General features: G+C 39.5%; 1 pseudogene; it reads right to left on the reverse strand.

Annotated features, from left to right (window-relative positions):
• Positions 1–941: 941 nt before the first annotated feature.
• Positions 942–26,979, reverse strand: LOC118623689 (annotated as a pseudogene).
• Between the last annotated feature and the right edge of the window lie 772 nt (positions 26,980–27,751).

Consider the following 27,751-nt stretch of genomic DNA (forward strand, 5'->3'; position numbering starts at 1 on the left):
CCCCACCTTTGTTTTGTGAAATTATTAGGATTGATTTCTGGAAAAAACTTTCCTTTTGGTCTAATCAACAGTTAAATAAAACAAAACAAAAAATTCTTATAGCACTGATGGTTGTTAGTTGCTTGCACGAATGAAAAGAGTTCAAGGAGATATTATGCTCAGCAAGATTTCCTCCCACCCTGATTTTGCGATGTTCTTTTCCCATCACTTCCCTGTCAGTTCAGTACCTCCACGTAGAACTCCCTCTCCCCTTTTTTATTGTGGTAAGATACACATAACATAAATTTTACTGTCTTAACCATTTTTAAGTGTGCAGTTCAGTGGTATTAAATACAATCACATTGTTGTGCAATCATCAGAATCATCCATCCTCAAAACTCATTTTATCTTGCAAAACAGCAGCTCTACTCATTAAACACTAACTCCCCATTCTCTTCTTCTTCTCCCAAGCCCTGGAACCACCCATCTCTATGTTTTTGACTACTCTTAAGTTCCTCATGTAAGTGGAATCATACAGTATATGTCTTTTTGTGACTGGCTTTTTTCATTTAGCATAATGTCCTCAGGTTTCACCCTTGTTGTGACATATTGCAGAACTTCCTTCCTTTTTAAGGCTGAATAATATTCCATTGTATGTATGTATATATCACGTTGCCTTTTCATTCTTTCACCAATGAACACTTAAGTTACTGCCATATTTTAACTATTATGAATAGTACTGCTATGAACATGGGTGTACAAATATCTCGTTGAGACCCTACTCTCAGTCGTTTTGGGTATATACACAGAAATGGAATTGCTGGATCACATGGTAGCTGGTTTAGTTCTTTGTTTCTTCTTCTTTTTTTTTTTTTAATGTTTCTCAATGCCTTAGATCAGGTTTTTATTCAAAATTAGCTGTCGAAAGTAATTTCACCTTTGTAGAATAAACAAATTTAAGTTTATGCCACAGGTTTCTTTCCTCCTGTGATGAGTTTCTTTTCTGAGGGCTTAGTCTTAGCTGCTGGTTTCTTAGTAGCTGCAGTCTTTTTACCCTCCAAAGGCTTCTTCAGCTTTGCAACGCCAGCAACCAACCTTCCTTCCTTCCTTCCTTCCCTCCCTCCCTCCTTCCCTCCCTCCCTCCCTCCCTCCCTCCCTCCCTCCCTCCCTCCCTCCCAGGCTTCTTGCCTGGAACCCCTGTCCCATCTGATTTGGCATCTAGTGCTGCTGCTGCTTTATCCACCTGGAGCTTGTGGTTCTCAGCCTGGTGAAGGAGGCTGTACCTGCGCATGGCCTTTGCACATGGGGTTAGCCTCAACGTGATTCTCAGGGTTTTCAGCATATTCTTCTTTAGGATTCTGTGATGAATCTTCTTGCATGGTGCTTGGAGGACTCTTTGGATCTCTGGACTTTTCAACACTCTGCTAGTCTGTACTGGGCATCGTGTCCTTGACGTCTTGTGCATAGTTATTCTTGAGGGAGGCAGCTTTCCTCCGAGTGCCATACAGATCATCTGACTTGCAGAATGCACTTTAAGTCAAAATGCAGAAATAAGCACCTACCAGAGGTTTAAAATGTTTTTGTTTGTTTGTTTACATTAAGCAGAGTAATTCCAGGGTGTTTTGGAAGACTTTGATGATGCATTGTCTTTATTGTAGATAATGCAAGGTCCCCTGCTTTGGATAGATGATGCATTTTCATTTTGACCTTAACAGCTCTCATTACTGAGAGGCTTAGATCTTTTTTATATCATTCTAGGCCTTACGTTTCTTTTTTTATCCTCACCCGAGGGAATTTTTTTCCATTTTTTGTTCAGATAGAGTGGGAGGGAGAGAGAGAGAGAGAGAGAAACATCGATGTGAAAGGGACACATCAAGTGGCTGCCTCCCGCATGATCCAACCAGGGTCGGGGACAAACTGCAACCGAGGTACGTGCCCTTAGTGGGAACCGGACCTGGGTCTCTCTGGACCGCAGGCGGACACTCTAACCGCTGTGCCAAACCGGCCAGGGTGGCCTTAAGTTTCTCAAGAAGCAAAGCAGCTTCCTTAGTCTTTTTGTAGTCTTTGACTTTATCTTCAACCACCAAAGGAGGTTCAAGAACATCCTCAGGACAATGACCTTTAGACATGACCAGGGCTGATGAGGCAGCCAGAGCAGAGCAGATGGCATATTACTTCTGTGTTGTGTTTACTCTGTGGTGCCAATGACACCAGGTTTTGTTGGTGTATATACGTGGTCCCCACGACACATATTGCCCAAAGCACCCTGGTTAGAACAAGGGGTTCCATCACCTCACATTCTGGGAATTCAAGCCGTAGCTCTGCTAGTGCCCCACGGCTCAGCGGATGACTACTAAGCTGACAGCACAGGGCTGTCTGTTATATTTCATGGCTTGGGCTGAACAGAGCTCACAATATCTGGTCAAGTGTGAGCCTGAACACAGCAAGCTAAGTGACACTTTTGCCAGATGGTTCTTCTTTTTCAGAGTACACTGTTATCCGTGGATGACACCCGCCATGTGGGGAGAGGTGATGGCCTGGCTCCTCTCACCTGGTGGCTCCCACAGGAAAGGCTGGTAGGTCTCTTTTGAATTTTTTGAGGAACCACCATTCTGACTTCTATGTCACAGGCCCACTTAGAGCACACAAGGGTTCCACTTTCTCCAGATCCTCGCTAACACTTGTTTTTTGTTTTTGATCGTAGCCATTTTGATGGTTGTGAGGTAGACTCTCATTGAAGTTTTGATTTACATTTTCTTGATGACTAGTGATATCCAGCATCTTTGTGTGTGCTCATTGGCCATTCTTACATTGTCTTTGGAGAAATCTTTATTCAAATCCTTTGACTGTTTTTATATTAGGTTATTTTGTTGTTGTTGTCATCTTAGGAGCTCTTTATATATTCTGTATATTAATTCTTTATGGGATTTGAAAATATTTTCTCCTATTATGGGGGTTGCCCTTTACTCTTTTGATAGTACCTTTTGATGTGTAAAAGTTTAACATTTCCACCAAGTTCAATTTGTCTGTTTTTCTTTTGTTACCTATGCCTTTTGTGACTTATCCAAGAAAGCATTACTAAATCCAGTGACATGAATCTTTTGTCCTATGTTTTCTTCTAAGAGTTTTATTGTATTAGGTATTTCATTTAAGTTCTTGATTCTATTTTGAATTTATTTCTGCATATAGTGTTAGGTAAAGGTGGACTTTATTCTTTTGCTTGTGAATATCCAGTTTTCCTAGCACCATTTGTTGAAAAGACTGTCCTTTTCCCAGTGAGTCACCTTGGCACCTTTGTCAAACATCATTTGTTCATGTACATAAGTCAGTTTCCAATCCCTATATTCTGTTCCATTGTTCTATCTGGCTGTCTTTATGCCAGTACCACATTGTTTTGACCACTGTATCTTAGCAGTAAGTTTTGAAATTAGTAAGTGTAAGTTGGCCAGTTCTATTCTTTTTCAAGATAAATGATATCCAAATTGAAAAGGAAGAAGTAAAATAATCTCTGTTTGCAGATGATATGATCTTCTCTGTAGAAAACCCTAAGGATTACACACACACACACACACACACACACACACACACAACACTGTTAGAACTGATGAATTAATTTAGCAAAGTAAGATACAAAGTCCACAAACATAATTCAGTTGCATTTTTATATACAAATAGTGAATAAACAGAAAAGGAAATTGTAAAAACAATTCCATTTACAATAATATTGAAAAGGATAAAATACTCAGGAATTAGCTTAACCAAGAAGGCAAAAGACTTACACAACAAAAACTATAAAACATTGCTGAAAGAAATTTAAAAAGACATAAGTAATTGGAAACACATCTCGTGTTCTTGGATTGGAAGACTTAAATGTTAAAATGTCAATGCTTTCTAAAGCAGATTCAGTGCAGTACCTATCAAAATTCCAGTGACTATTTTTACACAAATAAAAAACCTATCTTAAAAATCATATGGAATCTCAAGGGGTCTCAAATAGCCAAAAAAATCTTGAAAAAGAACAAAACTAGTCAACTCACACTTCTAGACTCCTATGATGTATAAATTTTGGTCTACTTGATGATGTCCCACTGGTCCTTGGGCTCTGTTTGTTTTTTGTTTTTTCCGTTTTGTTCCTCAGATTTGATCATTTCCATTGTCCTGTCTTCAAGTCCAGGGATTATTTCTTCTGCCTGCTAAAAGCTCCAGAATTTCTTTTTGGTATCTTTTTAGGTTTTCTATCTCTTTATTAATATTTCCATTTGGTCACATATTTTCTTGACTTTCTCCTCATGTTTCTTTAGTTTTTTAACATCTTTCTAAGATTTATTTTAAAGTCTTTGTCTGCTAGTAGGTCTTTTACAGGGACAGTTTTTGTTGATTTATTTTTGTTGTTGTTTGAATGGGTTACACTTTCCATTTTATTTGTATGCCCTGTGATTTTGTTGCTGTTGTTGAACATTGAATATTTGAATCTAATAATGTGTTAACTCAGGAATCAGAGTCTCCATTTTCTGAGAATTTCCTGTGTTTTGTTATTGTTTAATTTTTTGTGTATATTTTTTCCTTATTGTTGTAGGCTGTACTTGTACTGAAGATCAGACTGAGATGTAAACTTAGGGTTTTCTCAGGTCTTTAGTGATCCTTTCTGTGGTCATGTTCCTGCTCCATTTCTAATTTTCCTGTATATGCTGTAGTTATTGAATGTCCTAGTCATTAACGTCGCCCTCCTGAAAGTGGAAAAAATGGAAAATGAATGGGAAAAGAGGGCTGTTACTCTTTAAATCCTCTGTAAATCACTTCAGCTTGTGGGGGAGGTTAATATAAAAAAGTGTAACAACAATGGCTGTTAACCTTTTTGTCTGCCTCTCTGTGAGCAGAAGCAGCAATCAGCAATGAAAGCATAGGTCTCCATTATTTGGAGGATAGGGTCCTTTTTGCCTGCCCTGGTTCCTATGAACTGTGTGTGGCTGCTCCAGGAACATGTGCATATGCCTGCCAGGTGGCTGGGGGTAGGGGCTGGGTTACTGCTACTGTGCAGAGAGCTGAAATTGACCTATATTAACCACAGTTTACCATCATATCATAGTCTTCCTCTGGAAGTTGCAAACCTTCAGCAGACTCTGGAGTTTCCAAATAGTTCTGTCAGGCAGATTCTGCCAGTGCAATTGTTGTCTAGGTGGGGAGTCAGATACCTGGTGCTTCCTACTCTGCTGTCTTTCCAGAATCCTCTCCTTAGAGAACCTTCTGAAGAGCACATCTTCCCAATAGAGTACAGACTGGGTACTGTGGTACAAGCACTTAATTCTATTTGACTTGGTTTAAAACTTGTTTTTCTTCTTACCTTCATGATTATCTCATTCTAGAGTCTGCTCTTTTAAATCATATTGCATTTTTTTTTTTGCAATTGGCTGTTAGGTTTGAATGGTCACAGAAAACTTCATGAAATGAATACCCTCCAAATGATATTTTAGCTTAATTTTGAAGGATTGGTAAAATTTAAAATGGCAAAGATGGGATGGGAGTTGGGAGGGATATATTCCAGATCTCTGGAACATACAGAACTATATCCAATCATAACACAATAGATAGCTTCTGTGACAAACCCTCTGTTAGATCTTTTATAATTCAGCGATAACCTTAATAGGTAGATACTGTTCTCCCTATTTTCTATATAATGCTAGTCTCCTTGAGACTTCCCTGCTTTTTATACTGGCATCTCATCTTGTTTAGCTTTGGTCCTGGATAAGTGTCTTAGGTTAGCACAATAAATTATATGCTTATCCTACAGAGAATCAAAATGGTGTTTAGACTTGATTAATGAAGTTGTCAAACTTGTTTGGAAAGAACCTGGTTTGAGCTTTTATATTTCAGATTATAACAAATAACATTTTCCAAAAGCTGTCTTGGGTAGAGCACTAGGGATGGTTTTGCAATAATAGTGGGGAACAATTAGCCCTAGACTGAGAAATGCCTTGGACTTGTTTAACAAATCATAAAAGCAAGACCCAAAAGGCACAAATTGTTCCAAGTAATTTCTAACTGCATCTTGGAACAAAATTCAAGAATATTTATAGGAATACAAAAATATTCAACCTCCAGTTAAGTGTAATTTAAAACGTCTGGCATCAAGCCAATGATTACTAGGCATGCAAGGAAACAGGAAAACACAACCCTTAATGAGAAGAATTATCACTTGAAATCAACCCAGAACAAATACAAATGTTAGAGTTATCAGGGAAGGTCATTAAAACAGGTTATAACTATATTACATGTTTAAAAAGAGTTACGTGTAGATATGGAAGATGTAAAACGACAACAAAAACCCAGATAGAACTATAAAGATGGAAACTTCGATATCTGAGATAACTAGTGCACCAGATGGGATTAATGTCACATTAGACATTGCAGAAAAACATGTTAATGAATTTTTAGGGATAATAGAAATGATCTAAAACAAATCCCTGGGGAGGGGGGTGGAATGAAAAGAGGATAACTGAGGGTGGACAACATTAAGCAGCCTGATAAAGTATACTTATAATCCCTGAAGGATAAAAGGAAGGGGTGGGAGACAGGAAAGAAATAGAAGAAATAGCCAAATATTTCCAAAGTTGATAAAAACAATAAATCCATAAATCCAAGAAGATCAGTAAACCCAAAGCACAAGAAACACTAAAAGTTACACAGAAGCACATTATAATCAGATTGTTGAAAAACAGTTATAAAGAGAAAATCTTCAAAACAGTCAAAGATTTATTACACATAGAGGAATAAAGATAAGGATTTTTGACAGCCATTTCTCCTCTGAAACAGTGCAAGCGAGAAAACAATTGAGCAGCATCTTTATAGTGCCCAAAGAAAGAAACTATAAACCTAGAATTGTATACTCACTGAAAATAGCTTTCAAAAATAAAAATAAAATGGGGGGATGTTGGGAGATGGGCAGAAAAAGGGACGAGGATTAAGACTTCCAGTTATAAAATAAGTCACAGAGATGTAATGTACAGCATAGAGAATAGAGTCAATAATATTATAATATGTATTATGACAAAAAGTTACTAAATATGGTGATCACTTCATAAGGTATATAAATGTTGAAGCACTATATTGTACACCTGAAGCTAATGTAACATTGTTTGTCAACTATAATTAAAAGCAAACAAAATTAAAGGTAAAATAAAGCTCTTTTAGACGTCAGGCGTACAATAGCCAGTACAATTCATCACCAAATGGATGGGCTTGCAGGTGCCCTGTTTCATTAGGCAGATAATTGAATAGGCAGACCCCAGCTGGGCCGATCAGAATGTCCTTATAGGAATGTGGATCTTGGACTGTGAAAATCATATTAATATGTTTGTGTAAAGCAAAGCCTATTCCATGATGTGACTGCTGCCTGAGTGTTGCTGGACTTGCCAGCTAGATCCAGGGCAGAACAGAGACTGCTTCTCCTAAATTCCCTCAGAGACTGCTTGATCAAGCGGCCCCTTTGCCCTCCGGTGTGCTGGTCTGTGTGGGGTCCTGGAGCAGGCTGTCGCTCTGCCCCAGGCAAGCGTGGTCACGCCCAACACCCTGTCCATCGGGCCTCGTCCTGTATAACCCCTAGCGCTTGCCGTGCCGTGGGGAGGATATCCACGGTGTCTCACCCACCACGCAGGAGGTATATCCTTAAATACCCTTAAAATGTAGTAGTGTTGTCAGCCTCTTCATCTATTCCCTCAACTGGGAAATTTTCCCAACAATGTGGTAGGCCAGGGAGACTGAATAACAGAGAAGGTTTGGAGAAAAAAAAAAATAGGCCTTGAAAGAGACATAGAGGTTAGAAGCAGACATGCCCTTGATTTCTTATGATCTTCCAATTCCCGGTTCTTTCCTGAGACTGAATTACAGCCCTGCATTTGGATTCTGTGAGAAACCGTTCTATTGTTAGCAAAAACTTACCTCTTTTTATGCTAGCCCTACATGTTCTTGGATACTTGTCACACACACACACAAAAGGTCAGTTCCAAATTTTCTTCCTTGTTTATTTCAGTGTAAATAATAATGCTGGAGTCACATTTGAACATAAGAACAGAAATAATAGTTCATCATGAGGATTTAGCATTTCTAGGCCCATCATGTTTTCTTGGTGAACGTGAAGACCTTGGATTTCTGTTGAGTCATGGAAGGAAAAGATGCTATAACTTCTAAAGTTAGTTCCCTTTCTCACCATCTAATGTGTCCAGGCAGCCAGAAATTGTTGAAGAAATGAGGAGAACAATGCCTCTCAATGTTGGCGTTGGAGTCTAGGAAAAATTAGGATTTTACGTATGTCCTATTTGGTTTTCAAGCATTCTCCACAGATACTTGGATGTTCTGGTTGTTAGAAGGCCTGGTAAACAAAATTTTTAATTCCCACGACTGAAAGTCTTCTCAAAAAAAGGGTTTATTGGGCTGTTGCTGGTTAGAAAAAGACCAGGTCCTGGGGCATGAAATTTAAACCACCATCAGCTGTGCTGGGGGACAAGGCAAAGTCTCTGCAGTCCGGTGTTGGTGACTCTATACATCAGGCAGAGGGGAGAAAGATGTAAGTTGTTTTGAAAGAATGTACATTGGCTACGGATGAAGGGATGGGAGGAGGTGAAGTGGGCTTGTTCTAGGATAGCCTCAGCAGAGTCTGTAAGGAAGAGGTACGTGTTCACTCCTTCGGATTGGTAGTGGGCCACAGTTTGGAATGTTCACAAGTGAACTGGTAGCAGAGGCTCCTGTGCTCTCTTTTAGGTAGTAGCAGAAATAGCCACCTGGAAGTTAATTCGAAGTTCCAACTTACACTCAGGAATGGGACCAGTCTTGAAAGCTGGCCCCTAGCTACTAACAGACTAACTGCTCTGTCTCTTTTTCTCACTCTAATTAAATTTAGAACATCTCAAAATTTTTCTTTTGTCAGATAGGATCTTTGATTTTGCCCTTTCACCAATCACTAGTCTTTTATAAGCTTTTAAAAAATCACTAATGTACTGTTTTTTTTCTTTATTGATTTTAGAGAGAAAGGAAGAGAGAGAGAGATAGGAACATCAATGAGAGAGAACATTAATTGGCCGCCTCCTGCATGCCCCCCACTGGGGGTCAGGCCCACACAACCTGGTCATGTGTCCTGACCAGGAATCTAACCGGCAACCTCTTGGTGCATGGGTCAACGCTCAACCACTGAGCCTTACCGGTCGGGCTAAATCATTAATGTTTTAATATCAGGAGTGATGTGGTAGATTCCACCTTCTGAGTCCATACCAAATGATTGTTTCAAACAAGTTTCGATTTCTATTCATCTATATCGCTAATCTAATAGTTTTATTTTATTTACTTTCTTTCATTTAATTCAACAGGATCATAAGCATGCTTTTGACCAAGTATTTTGCTGGTACATAAATTGACTAGACTCCAATTTAGAATCTCAGAAAATTATTTTAATAGTTGCCCTTTTTAAATCCTCAATGCCCTTGTTTCTAACAATGTATCTTGTGATCCTTTGTGTTTTTCTTCCTTTCTGGGTGAAGTGGCCGAGCATTAAAGTCTTCCATGGAGGTTTTGGTGATCTAAATACTGTTTGGGGAGCTTTGACCTACTTAGAATGGTTCTTTGTGCTGGAATCCCCAGGGTGACTGCTGCAGAATCGCCCATGTGAATGTACTGAAACTTCCCACTTGTCAGAACTTTTATTACACCAACACAATGAAGCAGCCTGCAGCCAAAGAGCAGTGAGGAAGGTTGCATTGTACTTGACTTCCTTGAATTAAGTTTTATTCATCTCAGTGTTTTCTACAAGTTCTTTAACAATAATATTGTGAACAAGGATTTCCCAGCAAGAGTTGCTTGCCTTGTGCCTTCATTCTCTATGTGTTTGCTGGGTTGAGACACCCCTTTATACATTTTGTTTAATAGGACATTAGACTTACAGATAAAGTTTTACTTTATACTTAGAGCTTTTTAGGCATGGGGCTCTAAACTATCAGGATAATTGCATTTAAACTTAAAATTATACATTTTTAAGTATTTGCACTTATTAGTATTCCATTTTTGTACTTGACAGCAGAATGTCTGTCATTTGCTCTGTCTCTTCAAGGTTGGATCATTTGCAGTGGACTTTTGCCTAATCATTTCAGGTGTGTGTGTGTGTGTGTGTGTGTGTGTGTTTTAATGCAAGTAGATCTCTATCTATAAATTAGAAAAATAATCACTTAAGAAAATAATCAGGGCTTGTTCTGTTTGGTCATTATCAAGATGAATTTGAGGATATGTGGAATGAAAACAAACATTGTGATGAATATAGAAATGTTTTGATGTGCTTTTGGCCTCTAGGAGGCAGCATGATCTAGTTCAAATTTCTGGATTCTGAATAAGAAAACTTGGTCCTTTCTCATTTTAAAAATTTGGCCTGCGTAAAAATATTTGTCCTCTGAATCATATAGTTACACTGGGAATGAATAAAATAACAGCTGTTAGTCATAGAATCCTACAGAAGGAGATTTTGTGATTGTGTTTTTTTCTTTGTATTTAAAAAGAAAGAGTAATAATTGTGATTGCCAGAGCAGTAGCCTAATGATTGAGAAGTAAAAGGAATTAGTAATTTCAGTGGGTGGGTACTTGTCCACTTGCAGATCACAATTCTTTTGGGCAAATGCTCTACGAGCATTACTGTCATGAAAGTGAGCTTGGGTCTCATTTTAAGCTGTTTTTGCTCAAAAACTATGTTAAATTTGTTTAAATATAATCTGAATAAAAGAATAGCAACATTATAGCTCTCCTGTAGCTATTATTAAAAACTAAAATTGGTTGAAATTCAGGAAACACATTATGCCAGTTTTTTCACTGTAATTGAATACTTTTGGATGTGATCAAAATGTACTCATGATGCGACTCTTGCTGGCTTCAGGAGAATTGGAAGTGTGAATGAGTTTGAAGGGGACAGTGGATGAACAATCATCCTGTAGTCTATTTTTCTTCCTTTTCCTATTCTCATGGCACCGGAATAATTGCTATTTAGTCACTTAGAGTATTTAGTAAAAGAATAATACCCCTTGGTTCTTCTGGAATTGCCACTTTTAGTAGAATGTATTCTGCTCAAAACTCAAAGATCAGTTTAGGGGCAAAGGAACTGGTGGGAGGATTTATTTATAACCTTATTGATAAGATTGATATTATTGTTATTGTCATTAATTTATTTTTACATCCATTTTAACCAAAACCTCTTAAAGCTCAGGTCATGCTCTTTTATCCTTGAATGAACTTAATTCAGAAAGATTTAACTAAAGTAGTCAAAGTTAATCTGAAAGAATTGATGGACATTAAGAAAAATTAAAGCTGCCACATATGCTAAAGAAGTCCAGTGGTTCTTTTTGTACAAAGGGATGCAGTTCTTTATAATGGAAGTCCCATCCTGGTCGGTTTGGCTCAGTAGTTAGAGCATTGGCCCTCGGACCAAAGAGTTGTGGGTTCGATTGTGGTTGGTTGAGGTTTTACCTGGCCCTGGTTGGGGTCGTGTGGGAGGCAACCAGTCAATGTGTCTCTCTCACATCCCTGTTTCCCTCCCTCCCTCCCTCCCTCCCTCCCTCCCTCCCTTCCACTTTATCTGAAAATCAATGGAAGAATATCATCAGGTTAGGATTAAAAAATAATAATAAAATAAAATTGAAGATCCTGTACACAGATGCTCTGGCGTTTTCTTGTTTGACTCATCTGAGGCTTCCACCTCCCCGTCTGTATTGGAGACACAAAGGTCTTCAGTCAGCCAATGAGCTGGGCGGCTGCAGCTTCTTGCTCCTCCTCTTCCTCTTCTTCTTTCCCTTTTCCTTCTTGTTCTTTAAGTAAATGTTCATTTTAATGTTTGTGATTTTTGCATCAACAGGATATTTGGGACAAAATGGAAATGAGGGAACATGAACTGCTATAACCTGTTCTGAGCTTTATAATAGGCAGGTGTGTACTTGATGAAAGAATCAAATTATTTGGAAACCTCTAGATTTTAAAAAGCAAAATAGGATTCTATTCTTTACTTTTTATGTGTTCTGTATTATATCATTAGAAAGTTACTTATTGGTAAACATATATCAACCAAGAAAAACAGTATCATTTTCAAAAGTATTGTTTCAATATTGCTTATCATTTAAAAACACTTTTTTTTTCTTTATTGATTTTAGAGAGAGAGGAGAGGGAGAGGGAGAGAGAAATAGAAATATCGATGAGAGAGAACAATGATTGGCCACCTCCTGCATGTCCCCTACTGGGGATCGGGCCCACAACCTGGGCATGTATCCTGACCGGGAATCAAACTGGTGACCTCTGGTGCATGGGTCGATGCTCAACCACTGAGCCACAACAGCCGGGCATCATTTTTATTTTAAATTAGAAATCAGAGGTAATGAAGGTGAATCAATGTGGGTCATTTTATATTTTAGCCAGCGTGTCTAGGGTCATTTTTGCCCATTAACTTAATTTAGGATTGCTACACCTAAAATAATAATGCCTAAAATGATCACAATCCTCTTAAGATGGAGAATTGTAGGAATTAGATTATTTTTCTTGTCATTTACAACTGTCCTCATTTTGGAACTAACCTATCCAATGCATACCACAAGTATACATCACAAACATTCTGCAGTGTCTGTAGAATGTGGAGGGACATTTCTAATATCTAATAGCTAGAGTCTTTTGTAAGAAAAGACGGCCTGTGCTTGGTTTGTTATTTAATATGTATTGAAACAATATGTATTGTTTCAGCATTCTGTGAGCTTCAAGGTTATCGTCAATGGACCCAGACCTCAAAGGTTGTGTTTCGTGGTGTGTTTATGTGTGAGTGCTTGCCTATATAGGCCGGGCTATTTCATTAAAATGATCACGGGTAAAAAGGCGAAGGTATTAAGAAGTACAAATTGGCAGTTACAAAATAGTCACAGGGATGTAAATTACAGCAAGGGGAACATAGTCAGTAATATTGTAATGACTGGTGCCAGCTGGGTTCTAGACTTATCGCGGGATCACTTCATAAGTTATATAAATGTCTAACCACTGTGCTATACTCTTGAAACTAATAGAATATTTAGTGTCAATTGTAATTGAAAAACATTTAAGTTTTTTACAACAGTTAAGTTTTTTAAAAGGTCAGCTTATTAGGTACTATTTAAAAACATTGCATTGTTATTTGTGCCCTGAACAGTAGATAGCATATTACTAATCAAATGCAAATTTCAGTGGAAACCAGAGCCCTAGGGCTGAAAGGACCTTGGAGAGTATCTAGTACCTCAGTCCTCTAGCTCTGCTCCAGTGACCGAATACAGTAAAGCCTCCATCTAATGGAGCAAGGGGGTGTCCATTGAAGCTGAAAGTTCACTTTATAATAAAGTAGGTTTTCCAAATGTGTATGTTGAAAAATTGACAAATTAGTTAGTTTACCCATTTTTACTTATGTAGCCACATTGGTGTAATTAAAATTAAGTATGTATGAAAAGTTTAATTTCACAGAAAAGTTTTCTATATGTATTGCAGTAATTTTAAATTTATACTGAATAGGTGCATTCAGCAGTCACAGTGAGTAGACCAAAGCATGGGCTGGGGCGTGGCTTAGCCCATGTTAAAACTGCTGCAGAAAGTCACTCCACTTGACCACAGAACACTTGACCACCATGCGCGATGCAGTGTGATCACGTGCTAATCATTCACAGAATGTTGACTCTTGGATTTAAATATGTATACTATAGTTGCAGATATGTAAATCTTTACTTATGTCAGCAAAATTACTACAGTGTTTTTTCCAACGTATGGCCTATTCACTAAAATTTGTTAAAAAATAACGGTGAATTAGTAACAAAAAAAAACAAACCCTGTTAATTTGATTATAAGCAAATCTTACTTAAAAGCATTTTGAAATTAAAAGAGTGTTAATTTTCACATATAACACATGGACCGGAAATTTTGTCCATTAATTCCACAGTCCATTAAATCGAGGGCCACAAAATCAAGCGTTCATTATAGTGTATATGAGCAATGCTGAGTCTCCCTTCAAAGAGGCAGAACTTTGACTATGAATCCCCCATCTCCTTGACTTGCAGCAAGTAAATAAAACTCCCTTGAGACCATCACGTCTTGCTTTTGAATAGAGCACTGCAAACTGCAAGACTCTTGAGTTCCGTAACAATAAGATAAGAAGAAGGTGACCAGCCCTGGCTGGTTTGGCTCAGCGGTTAGAGTGTCAGCCCGCAGTCCAGAGAGACCCGGGTTCGGTTCCCGCTAAGGACACGTACCTCGGTTGCAGTTTGTCCCGGCCACAGTTGGGGTTGTGCGGGAGGCAGCCACTTGATGTGTCCCTTTCACTTCGATGTTTCTCTCTCCCTCCCTCCCTCCCTCCTCCCTCCCTCCCTCCCTCCTCCCTCCCTCCCTCCCACTTTGTCTGAGCAAAAATGGAAAAATGTCCTCAGGCGAGGATTAAAAAAAAAAAAGGGTGACCAAAAAATAAAATCAGAATTATCACAAAGATTCTTTGAAATCTGAATTGACATTTACTATTGTTCAGTGTGAACTTTGGCTTCAGTTTTATCACGCCTTGAGATATTAACTAATCCTACAAAGCCAATATTTAAAACGATGTTTCATTTTATCTTCATATTATCTCAAGAAAAGTTCTATTTTGTGTATTAGGTGATACATTAGTAAAGTAGTATGTGTATAGAATCTATAAGTGTTCCTATCCTGGGGTGCAGAGTCAAAACGTTTTAATGGGTTGTATGATGACAAAATTGGAGATGACTGGTTTAGAGCAAGATGCTGAAAAACTAAGATGAAGAGGGGTTGGTTGTTTGAGTGAGGCAGGATAGTAAGAAGCTAGGAACATTCCTTGGCAGGAGGAATGGGGAAACTGAGACAGATAGCTGAACAAACTGACAGAGCAATTTACACCTCCCTAGAGATAACTTCTAGGCCTCAGCTATATTTCTGCTCCAGGCCCAGAAAGCAGCCAAACCAGGTGGGCTACCCCAGGACCAGCTGCCATGACTGATGGCCCCCTGCCCTGGCACTGACCAGTCAGTGGAAACCAGGACCCTGAAAGGACACTCTTTCACAGAAAAGTTTTCTATAGGTATTACAGTAATTTTAAATGTATAGTGAATAGGTCTAGTAAATGTGTACCTTCGCCAGTCACAGCGAGTAAACAAATGCACGGCTGGGGCGTGGCTTAGTGCGCGCGTTAAAACTGCTGCAGAAAGTCACTCCACTCGACAGCAGAGCCAGTTCCAATTCCAATTCCCTGGAAAAGCTGTTGAAGATTCTCCTTTTTTTAAAAAAAAAAAAAATGTTTTTATTGATTTTTGAGAGAGAGAGGGAGAGAGGAAGGGAGAGAGAGAGAGAGAAAAACATCGATGTGAGAGAGATACATAGATCAGCTGCCTCCTGCACGCACCCTCCCCACAAGGGATCAAACCTGAAACACAGGCATATGACCTGACCAGGAATCAAACCAGGACCTCTCAGTCCATGGGACAACACTCAATCCACTGAGCCACACTGGCCAGCCTAAGCTGTTGAATAGTCTATTGAGATCCGCTCCTAAGACCACCCATGAACTCCCAGCTTTTAAAAACCCTCAAGACAAAGGACCCAGTGCACTGCCCCCCAGCACATCCATGCCTTTCCCTTCCCCCTCTTCTCCCACAAGTGTGCCTCTCCTAAACTCTAAGGGTCCCCAGGAGACTTGCAACCAGGGGAGCAATGGACAGCGGCAGCTAGTTACTGGGAAATCCTTTGAACCTGTCCCAAGGCCCCGTCTTCTCTGACTTCCTGGTAAGCCAAAGCAGCCCCCCCTAGGCCCATTTCTTTCCCGTAATATTTCTAGAGAGCCAAAGCAACCCTACTAGGTTCTCTCCTCTTGCTTCTTCTGCCCTAAGACCTTATTTTGTTTCACTATCCCCAGCTTCAGTAAATGTATTCTCAAAATCACCTGGACTCATTTGTGAAATTTTTCCTGCACAAAGTCAAGGACCCACCCATTCCCCTGGCCCTACGCAAGCCCCCTTGGGGCCAGTCCACTTTCTGATAACATGAGAAACTATACCCTGTGGCCTAATTTTTAGTATATGCTAAAATGTTGCCACTTTAGAGATGGTTATCACAGTCACTGTATTGTGGATTCAGTATTTCAGCTGAGCTCTCTTCAAAACTCATGGTCTTCCTATTTATTGTTTCTTTTGAGTAACTGGGCATTGGAAAATCTGAGATCAAGAATATAAGACACTCACTTTCTCCAGCATATTGCTAGTGAATTTTTTATGAAGTTGTATTTATAATAACCCTACCTGAGACATCTAACCCAGACATGTTGTGTGTTATTTGTGTCTTTGGGGGTCCATAACTTATTCACCAAGTTCAAAGTTTCTATTGATTCTCCTAAGTTTGTGTTAGATAATAGAATATTCAGTTAGGAAAAACTATTTTTGTCATGGGAAATGATCATATTTTGAATCAGGAGAGTGTGGGAAAAAACATAACTATTCAAGCAACTGAAACTGGTGTAAAGACGAATTTACTGATTTTTGTTGTTGTTCTTGCCCTTTTCAGATAAAGGTTTTCATGATTCCTTATGATTCCTGTATCTCCAGGCTTGTAACAAAAGTTTTCAAATGATTTCTTTGATCTTAGAAGCTAACAAGATGAAAAATGCCACAATGCTTAGGAGGTTTTTGCCTGCTGAGTTTAGTAGTCATACGTCCATTTTCTTCATTTGTTTCTCTGATTATTTTGATGCCTTTTTGCCAGGTGGTTTATTTGTCTGCTGTGAATTTATGCAACTCACACAGTGGAATTTGAATGCACATATTTGCACAGAGCACTGAGAGATGCTATAAAACCGATAGAAACCTTCTTGGGGAATTTCAAGAATGCGGTGCATTGTGTCTTATTTAATTTATTTACTTTTAAATATGTTTTTATTGATTTTTTTTTTTTTTTTTTTTTAGAGAAAGAGAAATATTGATTGGTTGCCTCCTGCATGTCCCCTGGGGATTGAGGCTGCAACCGGGGCATGTGCCCTGACCTGGAGTCCAACTGGGACCTCTCAGTCTACGGGACGACACTCAATCCACTCAGCTACACTGGCTGGACAAGAATTCAGTGCATTTTAAAAATAGAAGTAACTGCCTCCCTTGTTCTTGGTTTATGCTCTTTGCCTTGTGACTATTATCATTCCTTTTGGCTTTTTATTTATTTTTTTTAAGATTTTTAAATTTGATATTTAGAGAGAGAGAGGAAAGGAGAGGGAGGGGGAGAGAGAGAGAAACATCAGTGTTAGCAACATCAGTTGTCTGCCCCCTGCATGCACTCTAGTGAGATGGAGCCTGAAGCCCTGGCTTTCTTTTTGGCTTTTAAAAGGTCTTCACTATGACCTTTTTAGTTTTGAATATGGTTTGTTTTCTGTAGATTATCAGGTGGTTAATGATAAGGAAACACCACATATGTGTCCTAGGAAAAGTTGACTGAAAAAATACTTTTCCATTATTATTATTTTTTCTTTAATCCTCACCTGAGGATATTTTTCTGATTATCTTCAGATAGAATGGGAGGGAGGAGAGAGAGGAAAAGAGAGAGAAACGTTGACATGAGAGGGACACATCAACTGGTTGGCTCCCACACGACCCCAACCAGGGCTGAGGACGCACCGCAATGGGGGTTCGTGCCCTTGACCGGAATCGAACCCTTGACTCTTTGGTTTGTGTGCTGATGCTCTAACCACTGAGCCAACCCAGCCAGGGCTACTTTTCCATTCTTGATGTGGCAGCCTTAAATGCCTTCACAGCTTATTCCATGGTCTGCCTTTTCTGGTAAGTGTCAAATATAATGACACATACAAAACTTTATTTTTATTGTTAAAAGTATTACAGATGTCCCCCTATTTTCCCCCATTGACCCCCTCCACCCTGCTCCCATCCTCCAAACACATACAAAAATTTTACATACTCAGTAATTAACTGCTATTACATTATTTTCTCCTGTATTTGACTCTCTCAAATTCAAGTTCAAGGCCATTAACTTTTCACTGAATATATTCTCTCTAGGGTTTGAATACCTTTTAAATCAATGCTGATGAAACCCTACCATGCACTAGCATTTGCTTTCTGCCTATTTCTTTTTCATCTATGAGGAAGACATATATAGTTTTATTTAAAACAAAATCTAATTTTTATCCAAATAGGTTTCCAAGTATTTCTAAATATAGACTAAAGGTTGGAGGCAGTCTGTAAGTGAAAAATGCTTGAGACCCTACTTATTTTTCTAAGGGGCACCTCTCTCCCCACATTGTTTCAAGAAAGTAGAACCAGGATGATAAGGGAGACAGTACAATACCACTTGCCAGGCACAGTGTTTAGCTGTGTAGTAAACATTACAGAATGTACTGTCCCCATTTTACAGTGGAGTTTTGTGGCTCCTGCCTGGTGGCTGAGGAAGAACTTGATTTGCTCAGGGAGCGGCACTGACCTTTCTGTCTCTTGAACACAAGGAAACATTACTTCGGTAATGTGAATTCTGCTGCCACTAGGTGGCAAGAAAGAGGCAAGAATTCTAGGAGACCTAGGAGATTAGGAAGCCTGGTCAGCCATCCCTGCAGGGGTAGCAGGTAGGGAGAGGCCAGTCAGGGCGCCACCGGGAAAGAATTGGTGCCTTCGAGTTTATTTATCTTATTTATTTTAATATTCTACCTCTGGTGATGACGTTTCTGGTGATGGAATTTATTACTTAGCATGTGTCATCTTAAAGGCACGAATCATAAAATCTTAGCTGTCGAAAACTTTGCAAAGCCCTGCCATCAGGGCGGTGAGGTACAGTTATTCTGATTTTATAGATGCACAAGTAGAGGGCCATAGAATTAGGCTTTTGCAAGATCTCACAGCAAGTCATTGGCTGGTCTTACTCTGGAATTCCATTTCTGTGCCAACTGAGGTATTGTTTTGAGTGCAGTCTATTTATTGAAAAAAAAAAAGAAAAGAATCTGGAAGATGTTCTGAGTTCTACAGGCTGGTTTTTCATAATCCTGAATGTAGACCCTATTCAACCACAACCAGACACTGCTAGTCAACAGGTGGTAATGTCCAAATTTGCCAATATTGTAACTGCAAGAAAATGACCTTATTTAGGTCATCACTTAACATGAATGTCATAGTGGCTACCACACTGTGATGCTTATAGGATTGTGAGGATTCAAGGAGAAAGCCTACATGTGTACCTGGCATATAATTTGGTACAATACCTGGAATTAATAAAATATTTTTCCCTCTGCACCTGCCTCCCTCCCTAGTAAATCTTTTCATATGTCTGTCTCTTGTCTTGAAAATATGTTCGTTTTCTGGGCATACTAATGATCAGTTGGAACCAGAGTGCTGAAGTAGAAGGGAACACTTTCTTCTTAAGAGTCCATCCTTTTAAACTGTCTTCTTTTTCCTTGTCATAGCAATGGACTTTTAAAAAGTACTGTTACCATGGAAACTAAATATGTAAACACATTTTCACTTATTTTAAGAGAGCAGTCAGTAACTATGCTTTCAAAAATTTTAACTACAACTCAGTACAATACTGTGTGTACATATGCGTGTGTGTGTGAGAGAGAGTCTGAAATAAAACTTATCCTGTGTGCTTATATACTCCGCTATTTTCTATTGGATCCACTAAATGGGATAGGATCACAGTTTGAAAAACCTTCAGCCTTAGAGAAAAAAATAATAAGAAAACATTCTTTTAGCTTGATTTCCTATCTTAACGGAAGACTTTCTAGGTTGGCAACATCCAGGGCCAAATTCAGAATGAGACGGTTATACCTCTGGAGACATGGAGGGTTGGATCCTGGACCTTGGTGCTTCAAATGGTGTTTGCGGGGCACTGACCAGGTCAGCTCACCCCACACTTACTTGTGTCACCGTGATGATTAAAGGCAGTGAGAACAGAAAGAAAATGCAACGTGAGTACTGTGAATCACAGCTGACATTTTTGCTAAACCTTTTTTACTCACCCTGCATGCCTTCTGTGGGTGAATTTTAACCTTATTTCTTGCAGTTCTTGGATCAGTGGGCTTGTGTTAAGTCACATCACCTAGCAAATCTGCCTGAGACAACTTGAACGATTCAGGTAGTGCAGGGCAGCAGTACTGGTGTCTGCCTTCTTGTTTGTAACGCGGTGTGTGGTCTTATTTATGCCTCAGAGCAAAGGTAAAATTGTCTCCTTATTCAAAATACCCACCACCACCAAAAAACAAACAAGCAAACAAAATCCAAGGATTCAAGAGGTTAGCTAGCTTGCTAACTGACTATGCTCTGCCTGCTTCCTAAAAAATACTGATTTCCAAAATCCTTCGTAATATGTCATTTAAAATGTCAATGTCGCCCTGGCCGGTTTGGCTCAGCAGTTAGAGCTTCGGCCTGCGGTCCGGAGAGACCCGGGTTCGGTTCCCGCTAAGGGCACGTACTTCGGTTGCAGTTTGTCCCCGGCCCTGGTTGGTTGTGCGGGTGGCAGCCACTCGATGTGTCCCTTCACGTCAATGTTTCTCTCTCTCTCTCTCTTCCTCTCTCTCTCCCTCCCACTCTATCTGTACAAAAAAATGGAAAATATCCTTGGGTGAGGATAAAAAAAAAAAAAATGTCAATGTCAAGAGTACATTTGTTGTGGATTAATACTAAATAGGAATTCTTTGGGAGATTATTAGTTCAAAGAATATAGCATAAGAAATACATCATTGTTTAAAGGCAAATAAATCATTCATCTTGACTTTGTCCTTCAGCATTTAAGAAGTCTTCACTGAAGGAACACTGATATAGTCTCCACAAATATGTTTTTTCCTCTGTGCAGCAAACCTGGAAGCCTGTGCTAAATGCCCGTCTTTGATATTTTTGTTCTGGAAAACTTGTGAAGGGGGCGGGCGGTGTTATTGTTGGCAACTCTGAGGTCTGAAAAGTTTGCGTGAGAATTTAAACAAGAGCTCAGGTCTTCTGACTGCCTGCCCACCACTTTGCAGAAGCATTACTCCGTGAGGACAGAGTAACTGAATGTTTTGAGTACAGGCCCAATGTAAAAAATGGCAAAGGGCCCTGGCAGGTTTGGCTCAGCGGTTGGAGCATCGGCCTGCGGACCAGAGAGTCCCGGGTTCGGTTCCCACTAGGGGCACCTACCAAAAAAAAAAAATGGCAAAGGAAGAGGAACACACATTGTGTTTGCTTCTTGGGTTTGAATGCACCCACATCAAAACTATTTTGTCAATGTTCTGTAAAGTGATCCCATAAGGGAAAAATTAAGTTTTGCATTCACTGGTTATTTCATAAAGCCAGTAGGTATAGTCAACTCAAGAGGCAGATATACTCAAGTTGTGATTTTTCTTTTTATCCCGTTTCTATTAAAGTTTTGCTAAGCACTTAATTTGCATGTGACCCAACGAAGCATGCTGTGTAAATAAACACAGGATTAGACAGAGTTTCTAAATGTGTTTGACCTCATGCAGCTGCAATTCTTGATTCTACAAAAGATTAAAGAAAAAGGACAAGGGTGAGTAGGGCATTTACATTACAGAACCATTGAAAGGCTGATTAAACAATAAGGAAAAGAATAGATAAAAGTTTCTTGAGAGCTTCCTATGATCCACTCAAGGGTCAAAGCGCTTTATACATTTTATCTCATGAAATCTCAAAATCCCAGTGAAGATAGGTACTATAATTATTCCAATTTCTACAGATGAGAAAACCAAGCCACTAATAGTTTAGCTTGATATTCAGGGTCATAGTTTGATAAGTGGTGGAACAAGTATCATCTGACTTGAGATCTATGTTTTTAATAACATTATTTTGCCTCCCTATGTAAGTGACATGAAACTAAAGAATTAATAGAAAATTGGTCCTAATTGTGGATTTATTATTGATTTACAATCTGAACTTGTACAAGTCATTTTATCTCTTTTTACCTCTGTTCCTCATCTCTAAATTTTGTATCATAATAGCCATTCTACCTACACCTTCAGTTTGTGATAGGGCTTAAAGCCAGAGAGGTATAGTGGCCACAGGGCAGGAAACACTGTGGAAATGAGAGGCAAAGGGGGAAAACACAATAAAAAAATGGTACTAAGTAGCCTGGGCAGTGCGGCTCAGTGGTTGAGCATCAGTCTATGCACCAAGAGGTTGCCGGTTCGATTCCTGGTCAGGGCACATGTCCAGGTTATGGGTCTGATCCCCAGTGGGGGGCATGCAGGAGGCGGCCAATCAGTGTTCTCTCTCATCAATGTTTCTCTGTCTCTCTCTCCCTCTCCCTTTCTTTCTCTCTAAAATCAATAAAAAAAAAATTTTTTTTAAATGATACTAAGTATATTCTTAATCTGTTTATAGGTAAGAAATACTTCAAAACATTGGTTTGGTGAGAGCAAAGTATAATATGGAAATTGGCAGGGTAGGCTATGGGCACCATCTAAAGGGAAGATGAGTATCAGGGGCCAGAAGTAGAGCCTGGAGAAGGAGCCCTGTCAGTGGGGAGAAGGTGGTGGTGAAGGAGTTCCTCGTGGGTGCTGCTGCATGGGGTGGGCCGGACTGGACAGCAGCAGGATGAGACAGGCTGACGCGACGTGGGAAGTTAGGATAAAACATGACCACAAGGTGGCGCATTTACAGATGATTATTTGCTTAACTAGGCAAATGTTGGTGAAGGGGGAGAGAACTGGATGGAGAAGTTCCATAACTATTTAGGTTGATATTTGGTAAGATGGGATTTTGGGGGGCAGGCATGAATAATTCAGTCATTTGTGAAGGAGAAGAGTGTGTGTGATACACCGAGTCCAGGGCTGTCTTGTTACTTCCTGCCACTGTTTTTTCCTCTCCTCTTTTCCTCTCATTTCCACAATGACCTCACATTGCTCAGGCTTATCTGTCTAATTATCTGAATTTTATATGTGTGTTTGTAAGCTTCGAGTTTATATGTGAGTATGTGATTATATGAATTGTTTTCAGGAATCATTTCTCTTCTTAGGGATCTAATAAGTAAGGAATAATAAGGTGTGCCTAGCTATGTCCACCTCGGGCTTGTTCATGCAGCCCCACACAACATGGTTCGGTGATGAGAACTGTGGTAGGAGGAAGGTCAGGGAAGCCCTAGTCAGAGGAGGCCATTTGTCCCTTGTTGAATGATTCTTCCTGTGTGTATAATAAACTGCTGGTAGCCAGGCTCTGACTTCCAAGGGGACTACCTGTATTAGGATTCTCCAGAGAAACAGAACCAATAGGAAGTGTGCGTGTGCGTGTGCATGTGCGTGTGCGTGCATGTGCGCACACAAGTATTTTATAAGGAATTGGTTCATGTGTTTATGGAGCCTGGCAAGCCCAAATTTGCAATGTGGGCCAGCAGCTTCAAGACCCTGGAGAGCCAGTGGTCCAGACTGAAGTCCAGAAGTGCTCTGCTGGAGAATTTTCTCTTGCTCAGGTAGGCTGGTCTTTTTGTTTTATTCAGTCTCAGCTGATTGCATGAGGCCTACCTACATTATGGAGAACAATCTGTTTACTCAAATTTCACTGATTCAAATGTTAACCTTATCCAAAAACACTCTCCAGCTGATGCAGAGAATTAACTATCACAGCCCTCTATGGGATATGCTTCAGGTGTAAGGCCCCCTACAGGACATCAGCCTTCACCACCCTCTGGGGACCACATGTTAAAACCACCCCAACCTCAGAATTTCTCTTAAATGCCAGCATTTTTAGTTAAATGTGTTAGGTAGAAATTCTATAACCTATCTGAGTCAAAGTAATGGATAAGAAAACACTTAAAAAATTGTGAAACAGTTTACAAATGCAAGGAACTTAGGAAGTGGTAAGTGAAGAGAGTGTGGGCTAGAGTTTAGTATAACTGGGTGGGTTGCCACCTGTCATGAGGATTATAGTTTGGCAAGAGAACAGTAAACCCCTTTCTTGTGACTGGACTGCACACGACCATACACGGTGCAGTGGGGACCTTCTTAGAACCTTATATCTACAGGGAAATCCCATCTCCATTCTGTGGGAGAACGGCCTGGTGTGGGACCTTTGGAACTCGGGTTCTGCTATGTAGCCATTAATTCTCAGCTCCTCTCACTGCTGCTGGCTCTTCAGAGGACTCCTTGTTGCTGGGCAACCCATGGGTTGAAGAATTGGATAGATGAAAAATATAATTTGTTTAAATAGCAACTCTCTTTGGAGCCATAATATCTCATATAAACCTTGGGACAATCTAATAAAGTAGGAGGGACGATTATGTTGCTATTTATACCTTCAGATAAAGCAACCACAAGTTTAACTCTTCTAGTCGGTGTAGCACAGACAGTATTTTTACCTATAATTACTTAATAAATAATTGGCTTAATAGAAAGCTTATTTTATTTCTGTATTCTTCTCTTTTATCTCTCTTACCTCTGATTTTCTCACAACACATATTTGAGTGCCTACTATGTGAAGAACGTTATATTATTTTTGGGGTAAAATTAAGAAAATAGAATTTAGATCTCCTTGAGGAAATTTAAATGAGATTATCTCACTATCACATTGAAAATGAAGTGCTTAACACTAAATACTACATATCACTACAAACTACATAGAGCACTTTTTTTTAAATAACTTAAATCTTTCATTGTGTTTTAGAGAGTAAGCCTTTCTTCAGTTTAACTTGCAGAAATGGTGGTGTTTTTATTTTCCAGTGAATTCTTGTAACAAACTGTTCATTAATTAAAAATAGCTGCCTGATACAGGAACTAGCTCATATAGCAGCTTCTGACACTGTTCTAAAAACAGACTTGAGCTGCTTGTGTGCTAAACAAGAATGAACAGTGAAACTGTATGAACACATTCAGGTAAAAGCATGTTATGTTGTAAGAAGGATTTTTATGTGCCTTTACATTAATGTATTTCTGATTATAGGAGTCATATGTGCTTATTATTTGAAAAAATATTACAGTAATATATCATATAGAAAGTGAAATTCCCACCCAAATTGTGATGTCTGTTTAGTCTGGTGGCTTCTACCACATTTTTTTTTCTATACATATGTAAAAAGTATGTATTTTAAAAATGAAATTATAGGTTTTTTTCTACTTGGTTTTTCTTTTATATATTAGAAATTTTTCACATCAAATCTTTAAAAATGTTATTCCTTTATTATTTCTTTTAAGGCAGCATAATATTTCACTGTATAGCTGGACTACAGTTTGCTTAAACCAGTTCCCTATTAATAGACTTGTGACTTAATACGCTTATATTTAATTTTTTTTTTTTTCTTGAAAGTTGCGTTTAGGGCAGATACACTTATAATTTAACAAATGTAGTATGTTGATAGTATAATATAGAGAGTTTACTATATGTCTGGAACTTTTTAAAGCACTGTTCTGTGAAATTAGAAGAAGAATTCTACCATCTGAGAGTTTTCTGTTATTGGCTGTATTCTTGAGATGCAGAAAGCCTCCGGCTTCCTGTATGCCATCCTGGCTTCCGTAGGATGGACTGACAGACACGGTGACTGGAGCAGACACGTGAGAGCCCTCTGAACCCAGAGCAGCTAAGCAGAAGGACAGCAGCTGCATCAGCATAACAGAAAGCAAGCTTACAAATTTTTATTGGAGTTAGTGATGTTAAAAATCTTTGCTGGTTGCCATAACAACAGGCTTCAGAAGAACCGCCATCTTATCCCTTGTGACTGTGCCTGGAGGATTCCCTGGCTATGACCACAGATTGCTTCTGTGTATTCCCTCCTGACTTTCAAATTCCTGTTGTGAATTTACCTGATGGACAGGGCCTTTCTTTGGATATCTGTACCCCTGGTGTACCTTGCTGAGCACCAAGAGATGTCATTCAGTGCTGAGATTGCCCATCCTTGGCCAGCCCTCCCTGATGGCCTGTGGAGCTGCTCATTGCTTTCTGCTGAAAATGAAAACTCTTAAGTTTGTTTGTTTGTTTTAGAGGGAGGAAGGGAGAGAGAGAACATCAGCGGGTTGCCTCTCGTACATGCTCCAACTGGGAACTGAACCACAACCAGGTATGTACCCTGACTGGAAATAGAACCCGCAAACTTTTGATGTACCAGATGAGGCTCCAACCAACTGAGCCATACCGGCCAGGGTGAAACTCTTTTTTTTCCCCTAATTTTTTAGAGAGAGAGGAAGGGAGAGAGAGATAGAAACATCGATCCGCTGCCTTCTGCATGACCCCACTGGGGATTTAGCCTGCACCCCCAACATGTGCCCTGACCGGGAATCAAACTGTACCTCTCAGTCCATGGGGAGATGCTCAATCCACTGAGCCACACTGGCTGGCTGGGGTGAAACTCTTAAGTTTGGTCATTATTTTTTACTCTAAAGATCTGTCTGTAAGATAGACTCCAAGAAAAGTCTTCCTGAAACTTAGAAAGTATATTTCATTTGCTTAAATAATTGTTATATTTATCCTAGGTATAATGCATTAAATTTTTGGCAGAAAAAAATGTTTATTTCATATTACATTTCTTTGTAACTAGCTTATCATGACTAGAGAGAATTGAAGTTCAAAATATACCAAAAGGGGCCTATGTTTTGGTTATTCGTTGCAGTTTAATAAACCATTCCAAAATATAATAGCCTAAAACAGTAATTTATAACCTCAGGATTCATGGGTTGACCAAGAAGTACTGTTTCATGTGGTATTGGCTGGATGCTGGAACAGCTGTTGTCCTCCGAGGCTTGGAGAGGAGCTCAGCTGGGACCCAGGGGCTGCTCGGGTTGCCTTGTGGTGTGTGGGTTCCAAACGGGAAAAAGTGGATGCTGCCCAGCCACTTGTAGGCTAAGCCCCAAACTGGCACTGTATCATTTCTGCCATGTTTTAATGGTCTACGCAGGAAAAGGTCCATCCCAGAGTCAGTGTGAGGAGGGACTATACAGGGATATGAATACTCAGAAGGAGTTCCTTGTAGGCGATCACCAAAATTACCATTTACCAGGTATGTGCTCTCTGGCTCCTCACACATGCACACCATGCTGATCCACACACTGGCCCTTCAGAATCTCATTCCATTTCTAGCTTGAGTTCAAGGTCTCATCATCTAAATCAGGTTAAGGTGCAGATGAGGCCCTTTCAGTACAACTAATCTCAAACTGAACACCCGTGAACTAAAAGAACAAATGATTTAATCCCCCCCCACACACACACACATAACAGTAAGGCAGGGACAGGAAAATTGAAACAGTTAAGCCCCTTCCAAAAGGTATTAGAGGCTGTGGAGCAGGTGGAATCTTGATACATTGGTGGTGGGAAGGTAAAAAGATGCAGTCATTTTAGAAAGATTGTGGCAGTTTCACAGAAGGTTAAAACCTAAAGTTATCATAGGGTCCCACAGTTCTATACCTAAACATATACCCAAGAGAAAGGAAAGCATATATCCATACAAAGCTTGTATGTGTATGTTCATAGCGACATTGTAATGGCCAAAAGGTTGAAACAACTTAAATATCCATCAACTAAAGAATGGATAAATAAAATTTCAGATAGCCATACAGTGGAATGAATGGAATACATACTACAGTATGAATGTCCCTTCAAAATATGCTAAGTGAAAGAAGCCAGTCACTGAAGGCCATATCTTATATGATTCCATTTATACCCAGAATAGACAAATCTACAGAAAGAAAGTAGATTAGTTATTTCTCAGGGCTGGTGGGAATGGATGAATGCAAGTTGGCGGTGGGGGTGGGGTGATAACTAAAGTGTACAGCTTTCTTTTTGAGGTGATTAAATGTTCTAAGATTAAT

Source organism: Molossus molossus, unplaced genomic scaffold, assembly GCF_014108415.1.
Source record: "Molossus molossus isolate mMolMol1 unplaced genomic scaffold, mMolMol1.p scaffold_m16_p_10, whole genome shotgun sequence".
Taxonomy (NCBI): Eukaryota; Metazoa; Chordata; class Mammalia; order Chiroptera; family Molossidae; genus Molossus; species Molossus molossus.